This window comes from Dromiciops gliroides, chromosome 3 (genome assembly GCF_019393635.1).
Source record: "Dromiciops gliroides isolate mDroGli1 chromosome 3, mDroGli1.pri, whole genome shotgun sequence".
Taxonomy (NCBI): Eukaryota; Metazoa; Chordata; class Mammalia; order Microbiotheria; family Microbiotheriidae; genus Dromiciops; species Dromiciops gliroides.
The window spans coordinates 301,494,135-301,521,883 of record NC_057863.1 but is presented as its reverse complement, the minus strand read 5'-3'; the positions used below and the strand labels follow the sequence as shown (position 1 = coordinate 301,521,883).

Below are 27,749 nucleotides of genomic sequence, written 5' to 3'. Positions count from 1 at the left end.
TTGGTCTCATTATACAACAGCAGTCCAGACTAAACACAGTGGTAAAATGTGACAAAAATACTAAGTCCAAGTAGACCATCTGATGGAAACTTACCAAGCTCACTGCTGTTCAAAGACAAGAATATTTTTGTTGATACGCCTGAATGAGGAAAAGCAATAAAGGATGAATAATATGTTTCTATAGAATTATTGTACAGTTTGTGCATTGGCGGCAAAATATTAAATTCAGAGTATGATGACTTCAGGGCCAGAGTGAAAAAGGAGATGAATCTGGTAAAATGGGTAAGAAAAAAGGACTTCTTAAATTTTACAATCTCCCCACTTTCTTTTCCAATTCTAGAACTGCTAAGGATAGTTAGGAGGCATAGTGAATTGAGTTCTGGGTCTAGAGTCAGGTAGTCCTTAATTCAACTCCAAGTTTAGATGCTTACTAGCTTTGTGTCCCTGGACAAATAATTTAACCTTCCTCTACATCAGTTTCCTCAATAGCTCCTACTCAAAAAACATTAGGGACTACCCTTCTCCCCTTCTCTCTCTCGGCAAAAATATTTCAAATGTTTTATTATCATTGAATGTTCATCTTTTTCATTGATTATTCTGCTCATATTTTGAGGTAGTAAAATTTTTGATCATCCTTTGAGTTACTATGATCTCTAGCATATATTCAATTGCCTTCTGCAGTCTATTATGAGTATGGAATAATCTTGTGTTATTCAGATTTAATTTTTTTCATATTTGAAGCTCTTTTTCATACATGTTCATAAAATTTCTCATTTGTCATTGAAATTTGTTAATTTGACTGCTACTGGTCTTGAAGATTGAAGCACTTTTATTTTTGTCTGGCTCTTATCTGTATATTCACTCAATTTTTGTTTTGTTGTTTGTTTTCAGAAATTCTGGAGAGATTTTTTCCCCTGTATTGGTATTTTGGATTTTGATTGTCATTTTTTTCTAGGGAGAGACATTCCTTAAATTATCTTTTTATATTCTATATTCAAGGTCAGTCCCTGGCTTGAATAAACATGTGTTCTTTTAATATTGTTGCCATTTTGAACCAAGATAGTGATTACGGGCAGCCACCCAGGTGAATTTTCCCAATAATTCCCTCAAAACAACTTTAAAATAACACCTAAAATACAATTTAGGAGCTATACAGTCAACAAAAAGCCAGGGTGAGATGTATTTTTAGCCAAAGAAAACATAAAATGTATGCAGAAGTCTAAAACTGGGTGGAAATCTGGTGAGGGTTGGCCTGGGGGTAGCAACGGGAGCCATAGCAGCAGAAGCAGCTTCAGATACTTTCATCACAGAGACTAGGAGGGGATCTGGCAACTGGTCAGAAAGAGATTAGAGGGAACCTTTTGCTGGCACTGGGCATAGCTGGCAATGATTGGTCACTCTATTGTCCATATGTAGTTCTGAGTTGTACTTCCAGGGCAGAGAGGAATGCTGGGCATCAGTCACAAAAGAGCAGGGGCCTTGGTCACAGTACCAAAGCAGAAAGGAGTGCTAGTGTACCCATCTTCAGGGAACCAGGAACCCTTCCTTGGTAAAGACCAAAGTGTAGACCAAGGGAGCAATGGCCATATCTCCCAGGGTCATACCAACTTGAAAGCACCAAAAACTTGCAGTCCCCCAGACCTAGCTTTCAAAAGAGCAGCTCAAAAAATACTGAAGCTTGGGACAATGCCTCTCCCTCCCCTATCCCCCCCCACCCCGGGGTGAACAAAGCCCAACTCTAACATAAAGTTTAAAGTCAAGAAATAAGATGGAAAAATGAGCAAACAACAACAGTAACAAAAATACTTTTCCATAAAAAGTTACTACATCATGTGGGGGGGGGGGAGGAGTAGTGAGATGGCACAGTGGATAAAGCACTAGCCCTGGATTCAGGAGGACCTGAGTTCAAATCCGGCCTCAGGCACTTGACACTTATTAGCTGTGTGACCCTTGGCAAGTCACTTAACCCTCACTGCCCTGCCTCCCCCTCCCCCAAATTACTACAACAGCAGGAAAGACTAAGACATAAACTCAGAAGATGATAATGTGAAAACAGTTACAAAAAAAACCTCAGAGGAAAATGCTAATTGGACCCAAACCCAACAAGAATTTCTGAAAAAGTTAAAGAAAAAAGATAAGTAGTAGAGGAAAAATTAAGAAAAGATGAAAGTGATGTAAGAAAATTATGAAAAGAGAGTCAATAACTTGGTAAAAGAGCCACAAAATGTATTAAAGGAAAGAACTACTTAAAAAGCAGAATTGGCCAAATGCAAAAGAGGTAAATAATCTCACTGAAGAAAATAATTCCCCAATAATTAGAATTGGGAAAATGGGAGCTAATGACTTCATGAGACATCATGGAACAATAAAACAAAGTCAGAAGAATAGAAAAATAGAAGAAAATGTGAAACATTTTATCATAAAAACAACTGACCTGGAAAAAATGAGAAGGGAAAAATTAAGAATAATTTGACCACCTATAAGTCATGATCAAAGAAAGAGCCTAGACATTGTATTTCAAGATTTTTTTTGCAGGGCAATGGGGGTTAAGTGACTTGCCCAGGGTCACACAGCTAGTCATTGTCAAGTGTCTGAGAATGGATTTGAACTCAGGTCCTCCTGAATCCAGGGCTGATGCTTTATCTACTGCACCACCTAGCTGCCCCCATTTCAATAAATTATTGAAGAAAACAGTCCCAATATCTTACAGCTAGATAGTAAAATAGAAATTGAAAGAATCTACTAATCACTTCCTGAAAGAGTTCCCCAAATGAAAACTCTCAGGAATCTTACAGCCAAATTCTAGAACTCCCACATCAAAAAGAAAATACTTCATGAAGCATGAAAGAAGCAATTCAAATATTGTGTAGCCATAGTCAGTATCACATAATAATTATTGGCTTCCATGTTAAAGGAGCACAAGCTTGGAATATGATATTACAGAAGGCAAAAGAGGCAGAATTACAACCAAGAATAGACTACCCAGGAAAACTGAATGTAATCCTTCAGGGGAAAAAATAGATATTTAATGAGGGGATTTTTAAGCATTGCTGATGAAAAGACCAGAGCTGAATAGAAAACTTGATGTTCAAATAGAATACTCAAGAGAAGCACAAAAGGTAAACATGAAAAAGTAACCATAAGTGTCTCAATAAAAATAAATTGTTTACATTCCTTTATGGGAAGATGATACATGTATTGCCTAAGAACTCTGTCATTATTTTTGTTGCTGTTGTTCAGTTATTCAGTAATGTCCAACTCTTTGTGGCCTCGATGGACACCAGGCCTTTCTATCCTCCACTATATCTCTCAAAGTCAGTCCAAGTTCATGTCTATTGTTTCCATGACACTATACATCTCATACTCTGTCATCCCCTTTTTTGCCTTCAAACTTTCCCAACATCAGGGTCTTTTCTAATGAGTCCCATCTGCTCATTATGTGGCCAAAGTATTTAAGCTTCACTGTCAGTATTTGACTTTCCAGTGAATAGTGTGAATTACTTTTTAAAGTACTGACTAATTTGGCCTCCTTATTGTTCAAAGGACTCTCAAAAATCTTCTCCTGAATTTGAAAGGACTGATTCTGTGGTTCTTAGGTTTCCTTATAACCCAACACTCAGTCATACAATGCTACTGGAAAAAACCCAAAACTTTGATTATATGGAACTTGTCCCCAAGGTGATGTCTTTGCTTCTTTGTAAGCTCTTCAGATTTGCCATAGCTGTCCTTTCAAGGAATGTGGATTTTTATTTTTTGGCTGCAGTCACCATCTACAGTGATCTTTGAGCCCCAAAATATAAAATCTGACACTGTTTCTATTTATTCATCCTCTATTTGTCAGGAAGTGAAGGGACCAGTTGTCAAAATCTTAGTTTTTTTTTAATCAGGTTTAAGCCAGATTTTATACTCTTCCCTTTCACCCTCATCAAGTGGCTTCTTAATTCTTCACTTTCTGCCACCAGTGGTATCGTTTGCATATCTGAGATTGTTGTTATTTCTCTTGGCAACCTTAATTCTGGCTTTTGATTCATCCAGTCTGGCATTTCCTATGATATATTTTGCACATAAATTAAATAAATAAGCTGACAATATATAGTCTTGTTGTACTTCTTTCCAAATCTTAAAGCAATTAGATGTTCCATATTTGGTTCTAACTGTTGCTTCTTGACTTGCATACAGGTTCTGTAGAGATAAGTAAAGTCATCTGGTACTCTCATCTCTTTGAGGACTTGTCACATTTTGTTGTGATTACACTCAAGGTTCTTAGTGTGGCCAATGAAGCAGAAGTTAATGTTTCTCATAAACTTACTTATCTTCTCCATAATCTAAAAAATGTTGGAAATTTGGTTCCTTTGCTGCTTCAAAAACCAGCCTGTCCTCCTGGTAATTCTTGATTCACATATTGCTTAAGCCTAACTTGTAGGATCTTAAGCATAACATTGCTGGCATGTTGCAATTATTTAATGATTTGAACATTTTTTGGCATTGTCCTTCTTTAGGATTGGGACATAAACTAATCTCTTTCAATACAGTGGCCACTATTGGGTTTTCCAAATTTGCTGGCATATTGAGTTCAGCACTTTGACAGCATCATCTTTTAGGATTTTAGATGGCTCAGCTAAGATTCCATCACTTCCTCCACTAGCCTTATTGTCAGCAATGCTTCCTAAGGTCCACTTGACTTTATTGCATCAGGATGTCTGGATTTGTATCAACACTATCATGGTTATTGGTGCTTTTAAGATATGTTTTGTAGAGTTCTTTTCTGTATTCTTGCTAACACTTCTTAATATCTTTTGTATCTGTAAAGTCCCTACAACTTTTGTCTTTTATCATGCCCATTTTTGAATGAAATATTTCCTGTATATCCCTAATTTTCTTGAAGAGATCTCTTGTCTTTCCCATTCTATTGTTTTCTTCTGTTTCTTTGCATTGCTCATTTAAGAAAACCTTTTCTCTTCTCAATATTCTCTGGAATTCTTTATTGAATTAGGTATATCTTTCTCCTTTCTCTTTTACTTTCCTTCTATTCTCATATATTTGTAAATTCTCATAAGATAGCCATTTTTTGTTCTTTTTCTTTGTAATTTTTTTGTTTTTCCCTCCTGTATAATATTGTGAATCTCTGTTCATACTTCTTCAGGCACTCCACTAGATCTAATCCCTTAAATCTATTTATCCCCTCCACTTCATATTCATAAAGATGTTATTTATGTCATACCTATGTGGTCTGATGGTTTTTCCTACTTTCTTCAATTTAAGTCTAAATTTTGCAATAAGGAGCTCACCATCTGAGCCACAGTCAGCTCCAGGTCTTATTTTAACTGCCTGTATAGAGATTTTCCACCTTTGGCTGCAAAGTATATAATCAATATAATTTTATATTGACCATCTGGTGATGACCATTTAACTTCACTGATACTCTAGGCGTCTAGATTTGATCTTTCCATCTCCTGTTTGACTACATCCAGCTTACTTTGGTTCATCAATCTTATGTTCCAAGTTCCTATGCAATATTGATCTTTACAGCATTGGACTTTACTTTTTTCACCAGATGTATCTGAAGCTGTTTCCTATTGGTTTTGGCCCAGCTGTTTCATTAGTACTGGAGCTACTTCTAGTTGTCCTCCACTCTTATCCAGTAGTGTATTGGATAGCTTTTTACCTGATGGACTCTTCTTCTGATGTTATCTCTTTTTTCATTTTAGTATTGTCTATGACAAAAAGTAGTGTCTTAGCAAAGAAACCTTAGTGCTTTGCCATTTCATTCTCCAGTGAATTACTATATGTCTGTCTTGGGTAACCCTGAACAGTATAGCTCACCATTTCATTGAACTATGCAAGCTCCTCCACTATGACAAGGCAATGATCTGGGAAGGGGGGTGATCGTTATTAGGTCATTTAAAAGGAGTATAAATCAATTATATTGGAATGCTCTCCTGAAAAATGAAGGGGGAGGAAAAGGGATGTATTCTTCTATCAATTCTTTTTTGAGATTCCCCACATTACCAATTGGTAGGCTTCTTCAGCTGGGTTAGAAGGCTGACTTAGCCTTTTCACCCTGGGTAATCAAAGCTCTGTTGACCTGAGTCCCTCAGGTCAGATGTTATTGATTTCAGTTGTTTCATTTCCCTTTACTTCAGACTTAGTATAACTATTCACACTTGCAATCCCTGTACCTTCCTCCGGTTTCCTCCTTTTGCTTTCCACCCCCCTCTCCTTTATGTAGCTGGGCAGAATCAGTGCCTACTACTTCTTTACAGGATGAGGGCATTCACCACAGTCATCAGGCAGGAGTACATCTGGTCATCCAGGAGTCTGTGATTTTCTTGTTCTCCTAATGTGAGAACATGAATGTTGATGGAAGGAGGGGAGTTTTCTGTGTTAATTCATAAATGATTTTTATCTTTCAGGAATTCCCTTTTCTTCTCCCTATGGATTTAAGCCTACATCTGGTGCATATTTCCTTGGGAGGAGGGAGATTTGGAGTGTTGAAGTGATTTGGGCAAAGTATTTAATCTGCCATCTTGCTGGTAATATAATATAGAACTCTCCCCAGCTCTACTTCTTATAATGCCATTATATTGCAGGCACATTTATCTCATGTAAATTCAACTAGACTCAGTGGACAAAAAAGAGAAAGGAAACAAAAATAATTTGAATAGTCTCCATATGTCCTAAAACTAGCATGAGATGGGAGATGGTAATCTACTGTTCCCTCCATCAATCTCACTTCCTGTGTGCCCTCATAGTGTTAGCATCTTAATTCATTGAGTGTGATTTTAGAATTTCCTTTTCATTCCCACAGATGGTCTAGACTTCTGCTTAGTCTAACACAGCTATTGAAAGGGATAACCTTAGTTGGCCTCTGTAGCATTTCAAGTTAGCTATAAAGTACCTGTTGTGACATTCTTATTCCTTTTTATTTTCTCTTGCTTTATGGCAAAAAAAAGGAATAAACAGTTATGTGGTAGTGTGATCACTGTCTAATATAATAATAATTATATTTGAAGCACTTTCAAGAGCATTTCTGCCTAGGTTAGCTCAGCTTTTATTGGTTTGTTTTTGTTTCGTTTTCTTCTATTTGAGTAGAAGTAGTTCCTGCATCTCTCCAGACCAAGACTTTTGTGTTGAAAAATAAAATTTATATTCAATTGTTTCCATAGTAATTATCTCATTCATGTGTGCTCTGAAACAGGCTGCTCACTTATAAGGAGATACTAACCCATTTCCATCTATAACTGTTTAAAAATGAGCTGTATGGGTGTTTTAAGGGATTTTCAAGGATAATTTTGACTATACATGATTTTCATTTAGACCTAACATCAACCCTCTGCCCTGCCACAAGATGAAATTCTACTTACTTCTTCTGTCACTCTGGGTAAGTCACAACATCTGTGGGCTTTAAATTCTTCATCTGAAAAAAGAATCCTTTAAGATCCCCTTAAACTTTGTTACTTCATTTGTGTGTTATTCTCTCTGCATTTTAGTAGGTTATTTAACATTTGCTGTGGAAAAGAACAAATAATTTTGTAAAAAATACAACCTTTGAAGTGGGCAAGACTCCAGTAATGAGCCTCTCTCAACTTGATGAGGCTGAAACTTTAATGACAGACAAACAATTGGTCAACATGTCCATAGTCAGAGCCTTTCTAGGACCTATTAAAATATGTACTGTGTTCTTATAGCCATTGAGAACTCTGGGCCATCTCCATGTGACAATGATGCATTAGTATAAGATTTGGACCCTTCCCTGTAATTAAGCACCAATTTCAATTTTCTTGACTCTTTAGAGGTAACTTGAAAATATGTGGCAGAAAAATGAGGGCTGTGTGAAAAGAATAGCTGAGCAAATTATGGCATATGAGTTAAAGGAATATTATTGTGCTATAAGAAGTGATGAATATGAAGCATATAGAGAATCATGGCAAGACTTGTATGAACTGATGCTGAATGGCATAAATAGAGGTAGGAAGCAGCATACAAAATGGCTTCAGTGATGTAAATGAAAGGAAAGCTAAAATGAAGCTAAACACTGTGTAATTTTTATGACTACTCAGTCTCAGAAAAGATGAGAAAATGCACATTTCTCCTTCTATGGGAGGGGTGGGGGATGGTGGGAGTGGTTGTATTTGCTCAAAGAGGCAACAACTCATAGTTGGTGTTGATTTACTATTTATTTTGTTACCATAGAAGTCTCACTGGGTAGTCGTAGTGGATGGATATTACACCAACAGGTATAAATAACATTTGTGTGTGGGGAGGGGGGTCCGGGGGGAATGAGGGCTAAGTGACTTGTCCAGGGTCACACAGCTAGTAAATGTCAAGGGTCTGAGGCTGGATTTGAACTCAGGTCCTCCTGAATCCAGGGCCTGTGTTTTATCCACTGTGCCACCTAGCTGCCCCCATAGATAACATTTTTAGGAAGGGTGGGAGGGAAAAAGTGGATGATGTGGAGATTGTCAGAGGAGCGCCTACCTATCTATCACATTTTATGAGTTTTTAATCTGTTTCTTAAAAAAAAAAGAAAGAAATCCCTCATTAAGACAATCTTCCAAGAAGGTATTATGAAAACTTTTTCTAGGAATATATGGAGAAATGAAACATTTCTAAAGAAGACAAATGAAAAAAAAGTCCTTCATGCTTTAAAAAAAAAAAGCAAATGCAAGTATTATCTGGGAAGTTGACACATTCAAATAACCTTATTTATGTCTGACCTTAGTCCAGTAACATGTTCTCTTTCAAATAGCATTTATCTGGGGGCAGCTAGGTGGCGCAGTTGGCCCTGAATTCAGGAGGACCTGAGTTCAAATCCGGCCTCAGACACTTGACACTTATTAGCTATGTGACCCTGGGCAAGTCACTTCACCCTCATTGCCCCACAAACAAACGAACAAACAAACAAAACCAATGGCCAAATAGCATTTATCTGAAAGTGTGTGGGTTTTGTTTTTTTTTTCTTTTTCCTGCACAGAGTGCATGCTTGCTTTAGCACTAATATTGCTCATCAGGGCTATAGTGTTAGTTTAAGAATGTTTCAAAATTTTTCATTTTCATTTCATGATATGGGAATCATTGAAAGGATAGCTGCAGATCTTCAAGAATGAAGCTATTTCCAGTATACTTTAGCAGTAGATGACTATTTTCAGGGCTTTCTGATGTGTTTGAACCTGAAGATACATATTTCTGGCCTTCTGTTTGAAAATCATGGGAAATTACAAAGCAAAGAGTTTACAGTTTACAAAAGCGAATGAATATATATATATAATATATATGTATATATATATGATATATACACACATACTAGGATATGTATATGTGTATATACATATACATATATACATAGGCACACACACACACACACACACACACACACACACACACATATATATATTCTAGGAGAAGAAATCCAAGTGGTCCACTGTGACCCAGACAAATTTGTCCATGATGAATTGTTGATGGCTTATTTTTGTGGCAGAAAATTTGTAATTTTTTCTGTATTTCAAACAAATGGGTTTATAATCAGTCATCAACAAGCATTTATTGAGCACCTACTATGTGCCAGGCACTATGCTAAGTCCTGAGGATAAAAAGAAAGGCTAAAATCTGCTCCTGCTCTCAAGAAGCTCATAGTCTAATGGGGGAGACAACAGGCAAACAACTATGTACAAACATGATATATGAAGGAAAAATTGGGACTAATCTCAGAAGTAAGGCACTGAGATCAAGACTGGAGAAGGCTTCTTCTAGAAGGCGGGATTTTATCTGAGACAAAGGAAGCCAGAAAAAGTAAGAACTGGATATAAAAAGGAGAGAATTTCAGGCAGAGGAGATCATGAGGGAAAATAAAGATGTCTCCATTAATTTTTTTTAAGGAATGATATTTATACTTAGAAAAGGCTTATACTTAGATTTAGTAATGGTCTTTTAAATATATTTATTCTACTCTAATGCATTTTTCTTGAATTAAGGTATTAAAAAAGAAATAATCCTGAGGCTATTAAGAAATAATTAAGAAATAATCTATTAAGAAATAATCTTAAAATTGTTTTAAGCAGTGCATTGCACAAATGTGGTTGTGGTGTTTGTCCATTCTCGAAGAGGATCATGATATTGCATTGAATTGGATTTAAGTTAAAGAGGGCTGTGCAAAGTTACCAATCTCACTCTCTCATCCAGAACCATCTGTATCCCGTGGCAATATATATATATATACACATATATACGGATGACTGGAGATGGCCCCAGATGTTTAAGGCAAATGGGGTTAAGTGACTTGGCCAGGGTCATACAGCTAGTAAGTACTTGAGGTGAGATTTGAACTCAGGTCCTCCTAACTTCAGAGCCAGTGCTCTGTCCACTGTGCCACCTAGCTGCTCCATTGTTTAAATGAGGATCCTACCTTGGGCCAGGCCAAAGTCATCCCCCAAATTTTTCTCAGGCACAGGCATCCACATGGTATTAAAGAAAATAGAGAAGAAACAGTTAAATTAGAAGTTGTGAGATGAGAAAAGCATGATATTTTTAAGGCACAGGAGGAAGATAAGAATAGTTAGCATTTTCAAATGCTATAGAAAAGTCAAGGAGTATGAATACTGAAAAATAAAGTCCACTGGACTTAATGATTGGGCTGCTATTGTTACCCTTTGAGAGAGCATGTTCAGGTGAGTAGTAGAGATAGGAAAATCAAGTTCCATGGAGTGGTGGATACAAGAAGTAGATTACAAGGAACTAAGCAAAGATAATGATGAGGGAATGAAGAAATAAGGTGTAGTGAATTTATAAATGTCTTCCTTCAATGACTTTAGGGCATGGAGATGACCATAGGTATTGGAGACCACATCAGAGGAAAAACATCTGACAAGTTCTAACAATCTGAGAAGTCTAGTATCCTAAAATGGATTACATATGTGTGTCCTCAAAGAACTAGTGTGGCAAATTTGGGAAATCATCATGACTCAAGCGATGACTTTTAAAAGTCACAGCATCTCATCAATACTCTTAAGATATAAAGGTGATACAAACTGATTTGGTTCAAGAAAGTTTTCATAATAACTAAATCATGGATCCTTAAGACAAGTATTAAAGTGTAATCATTTTAAGTGGTTTTATGTATAGAAACACCATTTGTTTACTATGTAAGTTTTTATACTTTTTTGACAAGGATATTTTAAAAAAAGCAAGAATGGATATACTTTTCTTCTAAGTAAAGAATTTTGGTCCCCCCACCCACTCACTCTCTCCATCTCCCTAAAGCTGAAGAATATTGAATATTTAAGCAGCTTAAATGGTAACTACGTAATCCTGGACATGTCACAAAATTTCAGTGCTTTAAACAATTCCCCAAAACTAAAGTTGCAGAAAAGATGCTGACAACTCATAGAAAGGGTTTTCATATGATAAGAATGAGACAGCATACCAAAATATTTGGGATGCAGCCAAAGCAGTACTTGGGAAAAATTTTATATTTCTAGTGACTTTATTAGTAAAATAAATATTAGATTAAGAAATTGGCTGCACAAGTAAAAAAATCTAGAAATTCAATAGATTAAACTTTCTAATTAAGTACCAAAAGAGAAATTGTGAAAACTAAAGATGAGATTAATAACATAAAAAGAAACATAATAATTCAACCTAGGAGCTATTAATTTGATTAAAAAAGGAAAACCAAATTACCAATATCAAAAATTTTAAGAAGTGAGTTCATGGGGCAGCTAGGTGGTGCAGTGGATAAAGCACTGGCCCTAGATTCAGGAGAACCTGAGTTCAAATCCAATATCAGACACTTCATACTTACTAGCTGTGTAACCCTGGGCAAGTCACTTAACCCTCATTGCCCCACAAAAACAAAAACAAAACAAAAACAAACAAAAAAGTGAATTCACAGCAAAGAAAGAAAAGATATTATTAAAAACTTTTGCACAATCATATGCCAATGAAAATGAAAATGTAGATTAAGTGGATGAATACTTAAATATATATATGTATATATATATATGTGTATATATATATATATGTGTGTGTGTGTGTATATATATATATATATATATATATATATATATATATATATATATAGCCACGATTAACAGAAAAAGAAATAGAGGATATGATTAACCCAAGCTCAGAAAAAAAAATTGAATAAACTATAAATGAGCCTCCAAACAAAAATACACAAAGCTCAGGTAGTACCAAAGCTGTTTGAAAAAATAAGAAGAGGTCCTAAGAAATTCCTCCTATGATATAAATATGTTCCTGATCCCTAAAACCAGAGATACTCAAAAACAAAAATGGAAAATTATAGAGCAATATCCCTAATGAATATCAGTGTTAAAGTTTTAAGTAAAATTTCAGCACAGAAAATGTGATATCACAAATGTTAGGAACTCTAGCCACCCCGGTTTTATACCAAGAAAGTAGGACTGATTTAATATCGGGAAAACTAGAAATATAATTCACAATATTAATAACATGAACAAAAAATGACTATATTAAGAGATGCAAAAAAAGCTTTTGCCAATGTACAATACCTACCTCCATTAAAAAATTAACAAGGTTAGGAATAGATGAATTTCCCCTTAATTTGATAAGCAATGTCTATCTAAACATGAAGAACCAGCATTATCTATAATATAATTAAAACAAAAGTTTTTCCAATAAGATCAGTGGTAAAGCAAGAATGTCCGTTATCAGCAATATATTTGATAATAGTGGTAGAAATGCTAGCAATAGTGATAAAACAAGAAAGTGAGAATATAAACACAGGAAAAGAGGAAACAATTATTGATTTTTGAGGATGACATGATGATTGACTTAGAGGACCCTTGAGAGTCAACTAAAAATTAACTGAGCAATTTAAGCAAAGTTGCAGGATATAAAATAAGCTCTTGTAAATCATTACCATTTCTGTATGTTACCAAAAAGATCCAACAGGAAGATATAGAAAATTAATTCCATTTAAAATAACCAGAGAAATTATTAAGCACCTTTGGTCTTCTCGCCAATATACACACAGGAACTATGTGGATATAAAAACAAAATATTCTTTTCACAAATAGACACCTGAAAATTGGAAAAATATTAATTAATCATGGATAGAATTAGCTAATATAAAAATAATAGTACCTAAAATAATTTACTTAATGCTATACCAATCAAACTACCAAAGGATTATTTTATAGAGCTAGAAAACATACCAAAATTCATCTGGAGGAACAAAACATTTTGAATCAGAAGTGAAATATTGAAAAAAAGTGCAAAGTAAGAGAACCTAGCAGTACTAGATTTCAAAATGTAATACAAAGCAGTAATCATCAAAACAGTGTGATACTATATAAAAAATAGGTTGATCAGTAGAATTGATTGTATGTACCATATACAAAAGAAAGTTAATATGGTAACTTTATATTGAATAAACACAAAGATCCCAACTAATGGGGTAATATCTCAATATTCAACAAAAACTGTTGAAAAACTGGAAAGAATACTGGTAAAAATTAAACGTATACCAATACCTCATATTAATACCAAGAGAAACTCCAAATTGCTACATGGCTTAGACCAAAAGGGTATCATCAAAATTGGAGGAGCAAACAAGAAATTACCTGTTATTTCTGTTAAAAGAGGAAGAATTCAAGAACAAAACAAGAAATAAAATAACACAAGATGAAATGAACAATTTTTTTTGATTTAGCAATAGTAGTAATTGGTCTATATTCCAAAGAGATAAAAAAGGAAAAATCTTATATGTACAAAAATAAATCATTTGTGATGGCAAAGAATTGGAAACTGTCAATCAATAAATAAAACATTTATTAAGCAACTATTATGTGCCAGACCCCATACTAAGCACTTTAGATACAAATAAAAAAAGGAAAGAGTTCCTAATTTCAAGGGGTTCTAATAGGGGAATACAACATACAAAAAAAAATCACACAACAACAACAAAAAGCAAACCCTGAAAACAAGACATAAAAGTGGTAAAGAAACCCGCCACAGCATATGGTTGAAAAGTCAGAGACTTCCCAGACTAGTACAATTAGGGGAGAAATGGGGAAATATATGAGTTGAGTTTAATCCTTAAATGGAAGTTTTGAAGTTTGTAGCTCTACTCTCCAATTATAGGAACAGATGGTGGTGATAAGAGGGTACCCATCTATTAAGGAATGGCAGAATAAATTTATATATATATATATATGTGATAGAATACTATTGTGCTTTAAGAAATTATGAAGGGGGTGGTTTTAGAAAAACCTGGGAAGATTTAAGTGAATTTAAGAATTTAAGTGAGTAGAATCCGAAGAAAAAAATACAACATTATTGTAAAGAAAGGCATCTTTTAAAGACTTGAGAAATCTGTTCAGTTGACAAGAAGAACTTGTCAACTCTTGCTTGGACTTCTGTACTTGCCTCCTAACTGATCTCCTTACTCCAAGTCTCTTTTCTCTACAATGTGTACTACTAAATATGTTTGTAGCAAGGTTGCCACCACCATCACAACAGGTCCTATTATCATCTCCATTTTACAGTTGAAAGAACTGAGGCAATGAGAGGTTAAGTTTCTTGCCCAGTCATATAAAGAAAAAAGACTTTATGAAAACCAACATTGAGAATTACCAACACTAACTAACTAAAAGTTAATCCTCTCAAACAACCAAATGAGATTTAATGTCCCTCTCTCACTGGACTTGTGGACACCCATTCTCATTCTTTATCCTTTCCCCAGTTTTATTTAAAACTTGTAATATACCAGTGATATACCAGCACAAGGGACTGGACACCCAGTTCTGCAGCCTGTGAACTATGACTCATCTCCAAAGCTATTTGTTGCTTGGCTGCCACTGCTAGACTCCCTTCTGTTTTTGTTTCAAGTTTTCTTGCCTGAGCTACAACACAGTGTAAAACAATGCTTGTTCTCTCAAAGCTATCACAGTTCTCCACCCAGCCACCTACTCTTGATTTAAAACCAAACTTGAAAAAAACAAAACAAAACATATTGTTCCCCAACAGTTTACAAATCCTGAATGCTTTTTCTAACTTGCCCAATGCTAGCAGTTCAGTTGATTCACATAACACTAATTTTTGATAACCTTACATTAATGGATTAATTTACCCTAACAGTTTCATGGCCTTCAAGAGGCTATTTGGGATCTTCTGTCCCAGGGATGCAAAGACTAATTATGGGATGGGGCTTATATTAAGATGGATTAAGATACTCAGATACTTTGAGGGAGTAGGCAGACCCTTGAGTGTACTACCCCTTTCACATCTAGTGAGCCACTGATAACTATTCCATTTCCTTGCTAAATCACCATCTTGTTTGAATTTAGGAAGTAAATACACCTCTGTATCATTTTTTCTAAAAACTTGACAGGTCATAGATTCCAAGGGAGACAGGATATAAAAAGAAACCACTAGTTTAGAATTTTTAGTAGACATAATAAAAAATAATTAATCAATAGACCCTTACTTTGTAATAGCCCTTATCTGTAAGAGCCTTTTCATTCTAACAATCGCCCCAAACCTGCATCCCCAGTTCACTTAGTGAAAGTAGGGAGTTGTTACTGTAGTTTAGTCATTGAAGGGAAACTTCTAAAATTTTTCTAAAGGCCTTGGGAAAATACATAATACCGTTTAACCTTTATTTAGTGATTTAAGGTTTGCAAAGCACTTTACAAATCATTATCCTACTTGATCCTCACAACAATCATAGGAAGTAGTTATGTACTATTATTAGCCTCATTTTACAAACTTGAAAACTAAGACTGAATTCAGTAACTTGCCCATGATCACAGAACTAAGTAAATGACTGACACAAGACTCACTTAGGTCTTTCTGATTCCAAGTCCAAGACTCTACACACTTTGCCACCCAACTGCCATGGCAGCTAGTGTTAGAAACTATGGTGGAAAACCAGAGAATTCCCTCTCTGGGGCTAAAATAAGGGTGGCTCAGCAACCTTTATTCCCCACTAGCTGCTCTGCTTAGTTTCAACTTCAACATCATGCTTCTCACGATGAATTTGTTACCAGAAATCTAATTATGAGATTGTTTGTTTTCTTTTTTTATATTAGTTCAGTATTTTATTATTTTCTGATTACATATAAGGATAGTTTTCAATGTTTCTTTTCATAGGATTTTTAGTTCCAAATTTATCTCCACCCTCCTTTCCCTCCCTTCTCCCTGAGAGAGAAAGCAATCTAATGTAGGTTATATATGTGCAACCACATTAAACATATTTCTGCATTAGTCATATTGTGAAAGAAGAGTGAGAGCACAAAGGAAAAACCTCAAAAAAGAAGGGAAAAACAGCACAAAAGCAGAAACAGTATGGTTGAATCTGAATTCATAAACCATAGTTCTTTTTTTCTGGATGTTGAGAACATTTTCTATCATGAAGTTATTTGAAGTTGTTTTGGACCATTGCATTGCTAAAAAGAGTCAAGTCTATCACCATTGTTCATCATACAATGTTGCTGTTATGCTGTACAAGGTTCTGGTTCTGCTCCTTTCAGTCAGCATCAGTTCATCTAAGTCCTTCCAGGTTTCTATTAATTCCTCCTCATCATCATTACTTTTCACATTGATTTTTTAAAACTTCTAAATTTTCTTCTTCCCTCCCTCCTTGCCCCTCCCTATGAAATCCAGCAATTCAATATAAGTCATACATGTGCAGTTGTGAAAAAACTTCTTCTCATTAGTTAGGTTGTGAAAGATAATAGACAAAATATCTTTAGAAAGAGGAGCTAACAAATAATATTATGCTTCAATCTGTATTCAGATACCATCAGTTCTTTTTTGGTTGATGGTTTGCATTTTTCATTATGTCCTTCTGATAGCATCCTGTTCATCATTTCTTTCACAGTTACTATTGCTAACTGTATTACCCTCCATCTTATTCCTTCCCCTTGATATTTACTTTATTTTTTATCTTCTTTCACCCTATCCCTCCTTGAAAGTGTTTTGCTTTTTACTGCTCCCTCCCCTAATCTGCCCTTCCTTCCTTTGCCTCTCCCATCCCCATTTCCTTCCCCTCCCACTTTCCCTCAGGGCACAATAGATTACTATACCCACTTGAGTGTGTATGTTATTCCCTCTTTGAGCCAATTCTGATGAGAGTAAGGTTCATTGACTCCCCTGCTCCTTCCCCATCTTCCCCTCTATTCCATAAGTTTTTTCTTGTTTCTTTTATGTGGACTACTTTTCCCCAGTACACCTCTCCCTCTCCCTTTATTCCAGTGCATTCCTCTTATCCCTTAACTTTATTTTGAAGATGTCATCATGGGTCAGATAGGTGACACAGTGGACAAAGCAACAGCCCTGGACCCAGGAGGCCCTGAGCTCAAATCTGGCCCCAGACTTAAGGCACGCCACCCTGCCTGCCCCACAAAAAACAAGGATAAACAAAAAATAAATGCTTTACAGATATCATCCCTTCATATTCAATTCACACCTGTGCCCACTGTCTAAGTATATTCCTTTCAGCTGCCATAATACTGAGAAAGATCTCAATGAGTTACATCTTCCCATGTAGGAATGTAAACAGTGTAATCTTTTAATATCCCTCATGATTTCTTTTTCCTGTTTACCTTTTTATGCTTCTCTAGAGTCTTATATTTGAAAGTAAAATTTCCTATTCAGTTCAGGTCTTTTCATAACAAATGCCTGAAAGTCCTCTTTCTTATTGAAGCCCCATTTTTACCCTGAAAGGGTATATTTAGTTTTGCTGTACAGGTGATTCTTGGCTGTAGTCCCTGTTCCTTTGCCCTGTGGAATATCATATCCCATGCCCTTTGATCCTTTAATGTAGATGCTGCTAGATCTTGTGTTATCCTTACTGTAGCTCCACAGTATTTGAATTCCTTTTTTCTAGCGGCTTGCAATATTTTCTCCTTCACCTTGGATCTCTGGAATTTGGCTATAATATTCCTGGAAGTTTTCATTTTGTGATCTCTTTCAGGAGGTGATCAATGGATTCTTTCAATTTCTATTTTACCTTCTTCTTCTAGTAAATTAGGGCAATATCCCCATATAATTTCTTGGAAGATGATGTCTAAACTTTTATTTTGTTCATGATTTTCAGGTAGTCCAATGATTTTCAAATTATTTCCTGGATCTATGTTCCAGGTCAGCTGTTTTTCCAAGGAGATATTTCACATTTACCTCTATTTTTTTTATTCAATTGGATTTTCTTTACTGTGCCTTGGTTTCTCATAAAGTCACTAGCTTCCATTTGTTCAATCCTAATTCTTAGGCAATTATTTTCTACAGAGAGTTTTTGTATCTCCTTTCCCATTTGGATTTTCAAACTGTTGACTTTTTTCTCATGACTCTCCTTTATTGCTCTCATTTCTATTTCCATTCTTTCCTATATCTCTCTAAATCTTCCTTCTATCTCTCCTATTTTCTCTTCAAAGTCCCTTTTGTGAACTTCGATGGCCTGAGACCAATTCATGTTTGTCTTACAAGCTTTGGATGTTGGAGCTTTGACTTTGTTATTATCTTCTTCTGAGGGTGTCTTCTGGTCTATTTCATCCCCCCAAAAGTTTTCTATAGTCAACTGCTTTCTTGGCCTACTCATCTCAACCTGGAAGCAGTAGTCTGATTGAAATCTGATTCTCTATGGTCAGAAGCTTGGTGTTCCTATGCCCCTCCCCCACTGGGCCATCACCACTCCATTCAGCCTAGTGATTCAGACCAGGGTGCTTCACCCCAATTCCAGTAGAGACTGCAGCCATTTCACCCCAGCCAATCACCAAACCCCCTCACTGGTCCACAAGCTGAGGCACTGGAGGCGTGGTCTGTTCCTAGCTCAGTATGGACTGTGTGCTGAGCTCCTCTCAAAGCCTAATCAGCAGGTGATCCCAGTTGCCTTCTTCGGTTGGAAAATAGTCTCACTCTTCTTATGTGAGTTAGGCTGTTCTGGGGTTGTTTATGTCATTATTTGGGAGTGAATGGATGGGTTTATTGGGAGCTTGCTGGAGTCATAGCCTCTCCTCTACCATCTTGGTTCCACCCCTTGAGATTGCTTAAATTTTGACACTCTTAGTATTTCCTCAGTACCCTTATTTGCCTCTCCTTTCTGATCGGAAGTTGGAACAAAAAACTCTTGCCACCCTCCACACCCTTCAGTTCATTTTGTATATTGACTTTCATTATTAGATTGTAAGCTCCTAAATGTGAATTACATAATTTCATGGCTAATATAATAAACATGACACCTTTGCCTGAACTAATTTATATATTCAATGTTTTCCCAATTAAACTACCATTTTTTACTGAATTAGGAAAAAATAATTTAAACAACTTCATTTGGAAAAAATAAAAAGTCAAGAATGTCAAAGGAAATGATAAAAAAATGTAAAGAAAGGAGGTTTAGCAGTACCAGATCTTAAACTATATTATAAGTAGTAATGATCAAAACTCTCAGGTACTGGCTAAGAAATAGAAAGGTAGATAAATGGAATACAGTAGGCATACAATTTACAGGAGTAAATAAACATAATAACCTTATATATGACAAATGTAATACTTAATATTTGGGGGCAGCTAGGTGGCGCAGTGGATAAAGCACCAGCCCTGCATTCAGGAGGACCTAAGTTCAAATCCAGCCTCAGACCCTTGACACTTACTAGCTGTGTGACCCTGGGCAAGTCACTTAACCCCCATTGCCCTGCAAAAAGATAAAAAATTTAAAAATTAAAATAAAAACATTTGGGGATAAGAATTCATCATTTGGTAAAAATTATTGGGAAAACTAGAAAGCATCATGGCAGAAACTAGACCAATAACAAGATAATGTCAAAATGACTGTATGGTCTACATATAAAGAGAGATTTTAAAGAAAATTAGAAGAACATCAAACCTATTACTTATCAGGCTTAAGGATAGGTGAACAATTTATGAATAAATAAGAGATAGAGAACAAAGTTAGGTGTAAAATTGATAATTTCATTAACATTAATTTAAATAATTTTGTACGAATGAAACAAAAGTAACTGAGATCAGAAGGAAAGCAGAAAATTAGGAAAAAAATTGTAGACAGTTTATCATATCTACTGTATATAGAGAACTGTGTCAAATCTATGATAATTTGACAAATTGTCAAAGGAAATTAACAAGCAGTTTTCTGATATAGAAATCAAAATAATAAATAGTCATATAAAATGTCCTAAATCATTACTGTTTAGAGAAATGCAGATTAAAACAACTTTGAGAACTCATCTTTCAATCACTAGATTGACTAAAATGATAGAAGGGGAAAGTGATAAATGTTGGAAGGGATATGGAGAAATTGAGACACTAATTCATTGTTGATAGAATTTTGAACTGATCTAACCATTATAGAGCTATCTGTAATTATGCCTAAAGAATTATTAAAGTACCTATACCCTCTGCCCCAGTAATTCTATTATTTGCTCTATTTTAGATGATTAGGGAAAAAGGAAAATAACCTATATTTCTAAAATGTATAGCAGCTCTCTTTGTTGTGGCAAAGAATGGGAAATTACAGGGATGCCCATCAATTGGGGAATGGCTTAAATAAATTGTGATATATGATTGTAATGGAATACCACTGTTCTATAAGAAATGATGAGCTCAATGATTTTAGAAAAAACATTGAAAAACTTGCATAAAATAATGAAGAGTGAAATGAACAGAACCAAGAAAACATTGTATACAATATCAGCAAAATTGTTTTAAGAATGCCTTTGAATGAATAAGTTATTTGAACTATTATAAACACCAAAATTAGCTATAAAGGATATATGAAAAAAGATGCTATCTTTTTCTAGAGGAAGTATTGATAAAAGCATGCATGGAATAATTATATATCTATATCTACATCTACATCCACACCCACACCCACACCCATATCCATATCCATACACATATGTATACATATACATAAATAACTATTTGTTTCTAATGGTAGCTATCTTTACAGGGGCAGGGTGGGGAGAAAAAAAAGAAATTTACAAAGTAATTTGTTTTATATTTAAAAGGAATAGAAAGTTGTGCAGAATAGATTTGCAGTTTTGTGTGCAATGATCTTTTTTTATTTTACTGTGTTATAGAAATACCTATTTTATTCCATAAACTAAAAATAAAATTTAATTTTAAAAAAGATTGTGCCTGGGGCAGCTAGGTGGCGCAGTGGATAAAGCACCGGGCCTGGATTCAGGAATACCTGAGTTCAAATCCGGCCTCAGACACATGACATTTACTAGCTGTGTGACCCTGGGCAAGTCACTTAACCCCCATTGCCCTGCAAAAAAAAAAAAAAAAGATTGTGCCTTGAGGGCAGGGACTGGTTTTTTGTTTTGTTTTGTTTTTTTGCTTTCTTATTTGTATCCCTATTCTGAGCACACTGTCTGGCAGTAGTAGGTATTTAATGGATGTTTATTGCCTAGATGTTTATGGATTGGAAGGAACATGTTTACTTATTTACATAGTGACCTTGCCCTCTACACCAAGCCTTCTATTACTAATCTCCAAATTGGAGTTCTTGGCCAGCCTCCAAGAGGTGTGTACAATCAATAAGTGGGCAGAAAGACAGGTTGCATCCAACCATTTTAGTTGATGGTGGAGTTTGTTTTCAGTACAACCACATTTATCTATTTCCTTATACATCTCCACTTGGTCCCCTCTCTACAGAGAAGGTGTCATTGGAAAAATAGAGCCTCCACCTCCTTCCCTTCAGATCATTTTGCAGTCACAGCAGGTGCCTCTCAGAAGGCAGGCTCTGTGGGCACTAGTGAGTAAGATTTAGTTCCTGCCCTTTTTAATTTTGACTTGGGCAGAGTGAGTCACACAGGATGAGCAGGCATAAGTAAATTGTGATATGATTTGCAGAAGTCATTAATTATCTTTCTCTTTAAATTCACCCATCTTTCAAATTTCTCTCTTAGTTTCAAGGACACCTTGGAGTAGTTAGGTGGCACCATCACAGTGTATAGAATGCCAGGCTTGGATTCAGGAAAACTCATCTTCCTGAATTCAAATATGACCTTAGAAAGTTACAGGCCATGTGACCCTGGGCAAGTCAATTAATCCTATTTGCCTCAGTTTCTGGAGCTGGAGAAGGAAATGGCAAAAAATACTTGAGTGGTTTACCACCCCAAAAAAACCCCAAATAGGGTCATGAATAGTCAGACACAACTCAACAACAAAAACAACAACAAACAACAAAAACAACACCACCATCCTTCTAGTCATACATATTTTCACAGCTGTGGTGTCATCTTTGACACTTCATTTTCTTCACCCCACATCCACATATCCAATCATCTGACAAATCTTGTAGATTATACTTCCCCATTTCTACTATGTGGTCCCTTCTCTTACCCAGACATCATTCTACTTCAGGTTCTCATTACTTCTCACTTAGACTATTGCAATAGTCTTCTAATTGGTCTTCCTGCCTCAAGTCCCTCTCCACTCTAAGACATCCTCCATAGAGTTACCATAGTGATATTCCTAAAGTACATGTCTAACAACTTCACTCCCCTACTCAATAACTTCAATGGCTCCCTACTGACTCTAAGATCAAATTATTTCAGCTTTTTCTCATTCTTTTTTAACTTCTATTTCTGAAGTTTTAAACATTGTAGTCATATGTGCCAAATATGTTAAATATATGCTCAAAATGTTTAACTGATGGGGTATGTGATAAATATTTGAATGCAGCTCACTGCTTTACAATCAGCTGATATCAATAATATTAAAGAAAAATTGTATAAATAGGAAACATTTAAATATATGTAAACATATTTAAAACACACACACACACATATATATATATATTAGCAACAACATTAAATATCAACACAAACTTGTTGGGTAATTATTTAGTCTCCTATTATCCCTAAGACCTTGTTATATCAAGCAATACTATTTCATTTTTACATAAGTGATGATGCTGACAAACTTATTTACTGAGTTAGAAGGCTCAAAGTCAATAAAACCTTTACATGTGTTAGTTAAGGTAGACAGTGATGATGACTGCATGATCTCCCCTCTCTTATCTGTTTCCTTCAACACCCATACCATGTGCCACAGAACTGGTAAGAGAATATAAGTTTCCTTTGATAATAGACAACTATTCTTCTATAATGTTAAAAGTATTATATCAAAATTGATGTTTTCCAAATATATGGAAGTTTCCAAGGTAAGTTTGGAGTTTTTTGTTTTGTTTGTTTCAGTGGTTGGTTTTGAAAGTATTATTGCCCCATTAATACTATGTATACTTTCTTGATACTTTAATCCTTCTGTGTTACAAGGATCATTCATTTCACTGGTATAATTCATCCTTAGATATTAACTTTTATGAGTTTTTATGTGCAGGAAACAAAAAACAAAAACCTTTCCCTTGATGACTAAACTTCTGATGATGAAGGATTTTCTGAATTTATTGAGAAAAGTTCTTAAGCAATAGTAGCAATTGATCACCAGACCCTTGCTTATCTTATTTTTTCCATTTATTTAGAATTTTATATCCCCAATTACATGTAGAACAACTTGTTTTAGAACAACTTTAATGTCCATTTAAAAAACTTTGTGCTTTAAATTATCTTCTTTTCTCACTCTTCCCCCACCCCCGCCCAAGAAGGCAAGCTATTCAATATAAGTCATAGAAGTGTAGTCATGTAAAACATTTCCATATTAGTCATGTTGTGAAAGAAAACAGATAAAAAATAACCCAAGAAAAATAAACTAAAAAAAATATGCTTCAATCTGTATTAAAAAGAAAAACTCCACAATCATCAGTACTTTTTCTGGGGATGGGTTGCATTTTTCATGGTAAGTCCATCTGCATCTTGGATCATTGTATTGCCGAGAATAGCAAAGTCATTCACAGATGATCATCTTACAATATTACTATTACTTTGATTATAGTACATTTCACTTTTCATTAGCACGTGTAAGTCTTTCCAGGTTTTTCTGAGCATCCTGCTCTTAATTTCTTATAACACAATAGTGTTCCATCATAATCACATCCCACAATTTGTTCAGCCATTCTCCAATTGAAGGGAATTCCCTAAATTTTGAATTCTTTGTACCAGAAAAGAGCTGTCATTCATATTTTCATAGATATAGGTCCTTTAACTTCTTGTTTTTTATCTCTTTTTGGATACAGACCTAGTAGTGGTATTACTAGATCAAAGAGTATGCACAGTTTTATAGCCCTATGGCCATAATTATTAATTGTTCTACAGAATGTTTGAATCAGTTTACAACTCCACTAACAGTGCATTAATGCCTCCTTTCCTCATATCTCCTACAACATTTTTCATTTTCCTCTGCTGTCCTATTATCCAATCCAGTAGGTATGAGGTAGTACCAAGAATTGTTTTGACTTGCATCAGCAGTGAGTTAGAGATTTTTTTCCCATATGACTATAGATAGCTTTAATTATTTCATCTGAAAACTGTTCATATCTTTTGATTGTTTAGTAATTGGGGAATGGCTCTTATTTTGATAAATTTGACTCAGTTTTCTATATGTTTGAGAAATGAGGCCTTTATCAGACAAACTTGATTCAAATATTTTCACAGTTACTGTTGCTAACTGTATTTCTCTCCATCCTATTCCCTCCCCATGGTATTTATTATATTCTTTATCTCCTTTAACCGTGTCCCACCTCAAAAGTGTTTTGCTTCTGACTGTTCCCTCCCTCAATCTGCCCTCACTTCTATCACACCTCCCTCCTACTTTCCTGTAGGGTAAGATAGATTTCTATACTCAATTGAGTGTGTATGTTAATTCCCTCTTTGAGTCAATTCTGATGAAAGTAAGGGTCAATCACTCCCCAGCAACTCCCCCATCTCTCCCTCCACAGTATAAGCTTTTTCTTGCTTCTTTTATGTGAGATTCTTTACCCCATTCCACTTCTTTTCCTTTCCCTTTCTTCCAGTGCATTCCTTGCTCACTCCTTAATTTTATTTTTAAAAAGATATCGTCCCTTCATATTCAACTCACACCTGTGCCCTCTGTGTAAATATGCTCCATAAAGCTGCCTAATAATGAGAAAGTTCTTAAGAGTTACAATTATCATCTTCCCATATAGGAATGTAAACAGTTAAAAAAATCACTTTGTATTTATTCTGTTTCTAATTTGTCAGTATACATGTTTACCTCACTGGAAAAATCTCTTGAGTTCAAGGATAATGATGACCTCCTCCTCCTCCTTCTTCTCCTCCTCCTCCTCCTCTTTCTTCTTCTTCTCCTTCTTTGTCTTCTCCTTCATCTTCAACTTTGTCTTCTTTGTTGTTGTCGTCTTCTTTTTCTCCTTCTCCTTCTTTGTCTCCTCCTCCTCCTCCTCCTCCTCCTCCTCCTCCTCCTCCTCCTCCTCCTTCTTCTTCTTCTTCTTCTTCTTCTTCTTCTTCTTCTTCTTCTTCTTCTTCTTCTTCTTCTCCTTCTCCTTCTCCTTCTCCTTCTCCTTCTCCTTCTCCTTCTCCTTCTCCTTCTCCTTCTCCTTCTCCTTCTTCTTCTCCTTCTCCTTCTCCTTCTCCTTCTCCTTCTCCTTCTCCTTCTCCTTCTCCTTCTTCTTCTTCTTCTTCTTCTTCTTCTTCTTCTTCTTCTTCTTCTTCTTCTTCTTCTTCTTCTTCTTCTTCTTCTTCTCCTCCTCCTCCTCTCCTCTCTTCTTCCTCATCCTCCTCCTTGCTCGTGTATGACTCATTTGGTCATTTTTTTTCCAGTCATGTGTTACTCTTTCTTTCTTTCTTTCTTTTTTTTTTTTTTAGTGAGGCCATTGGGGTTAAGTGACTTGCCCAAGGTCACACAGCTAGTAAGTGTTAAGTGTCTGAGGCCAGACTCAAACTCAGGTCCTCCTGACTCCAGGGCTGGTGCTCTATCCACTGCGCCATCTAGCTGCCCCTCATGTGTTACTCTTTGTGAACCCATTCCGGATTTTTCGGAGGGGCAAAGATACTAGAGTGGTTTGCCATTTCTTTCTCCAGCTAATTTTATAGATGAGGAAACTGAGACAAACAGGGGTAAGTGACATGCATGGGATCACACAGCTATTAAGTTTCTAAGGCCAGATATGAACTCAGAAAGATAAGTGTTCTTGATTCCAAGCCCAGTGCTCCATGAATGTAGAACCGAGTCTGTGTATTTGTGGTAATCAACAAAAAGATAATATATATGTATATGCATATGAATATACATATAAATATATATGTATATATATCTTGGTTCTTTTGAACACTTTATTCAATAATTACTCATTGATAATAAATTGTTCTTTATATTATGGGGCATTTTGACATTCTTTTTGCTTGTCAACCAATATACTTTTTTTTCATGAATTATAAGGTTTGGGCTTTTTTAAGTAATAAAAGCTATGAATGTTTTATGTAAAATACAAAAACATGTAGTTAGACTATATTTGGAGGAGTCATTTTGTTCATAGATGTGTGATGATTTGTGTTTTTTAAAAAGGGCCTAAGGAGCTTAGTGAAGCAGACGGAAGGGGAACAGATGGAGGCAGAGTGGAGCAGGATGCCACGAGAGAGCCATGGAGAAGGAATTAAAATATAAGTATTATAAGAAAATTGTTGAATGGCTTTTGTTCCATACCAAACATCAGCCTCAAATTACAGTGATCTGTGGTTCTGAACTGGGGGTTTTGGCAAATAGACTGACCCAATTCCAGGCCCTTGACTACAGTGAGATACCCAGCTGTCCTCAAAGCAATGTACCAGGTCATACAGGGTGGCTGTTATTTGTATACTTAAATGGCAAATGCTACATGATGGTACAGAGCCAATTCTAAGCGTAAGAAGGCAACAAATTTTGGAAGGTGACTTCCTGTGAGAGTTTTCCAAGTTATGAATATACATACCTTAACTGTCAACAATGCTGCTGGTGGGCTGAATCCTGAGTTTGAAGTTTGGGATGTTGTGCTAATGCAAGATCATATGAACTTGTCAGGGCTTAGTGGCCAAAATCCACTCAGAGGTCCCAACAATGAGAGGTTTTGAGAAAGGTTTCCTCTCACCTGTGACTCCTGTGACTCGGTTCTGAGACAGAAGGCCCATGGCATATAGAAGTAAATGGATCCAGAACAACCATTGCAGTAAGGAACCTGTTATGATGGGAGGTTACGGATTTGAAACCATTGCAGTTTTAATTTCTTTTTTTTAAGTTATACATGAGTAGTGATGTGAAACATTTCCACATTAACCAGGTTGTGAAAGAAAACAGACAAAAACAAAACTTCAGATAAAACAAAAACCAATATGCTTCAATCTGTATTCAGATACCATCAGTTTTTCTCTGTAGATGGACTGTATTTTTCATAAATTGAAGTATTGATTTCTACAGAAAGTAGGAGCCAATACTTCTGGCATGACACAGTGCCAGAGGCGATAGTGGCCAGGCATTGAAAATGAGTCTTTGAATTTTCCCTCATCACCAACAAATTAATCTTAGACTACAAAAGCCTGGAGATGGCCAATCATGAAGAGGTACTGGTGGCTGGATAGCTGGTTGCGCAGAAGTTGAAACAACTCGTTTGTCTTCTTGTGGAAAACATGTGGCCACCATTTTTGAAGACTTTTTGATCTGGGTGCTTGCTCCTTTACCTGCTGCCTTCTTTGCATTCCAGATGGTGACCAGCTTTCCTTCCTTGCTCAAGCCACTTAGCTTTCTGCTCTGAGATGGTGGTAGAAAAGTGAAAAATATTAGTATTCCATCTGCTTGGAATATCTACTTATCCTATCAGGTCCTTCCTAATGGTACTCAGT

At 35.8% G+C, this 27,749-nt stretch overlaps 2 pseudogenes; both read left to right on the top strand.

Moving 5' to 3' along the window:
• Window positions 1-27,749, top strand: part of LOC122749702 — a 327,223-nt pseudogene that overhangs the window by 278,918 nt on the left and 20,556 nt on the right.
• Window positions 168-27,566, top strand: LOC122749701 (annotated as a pseudogene).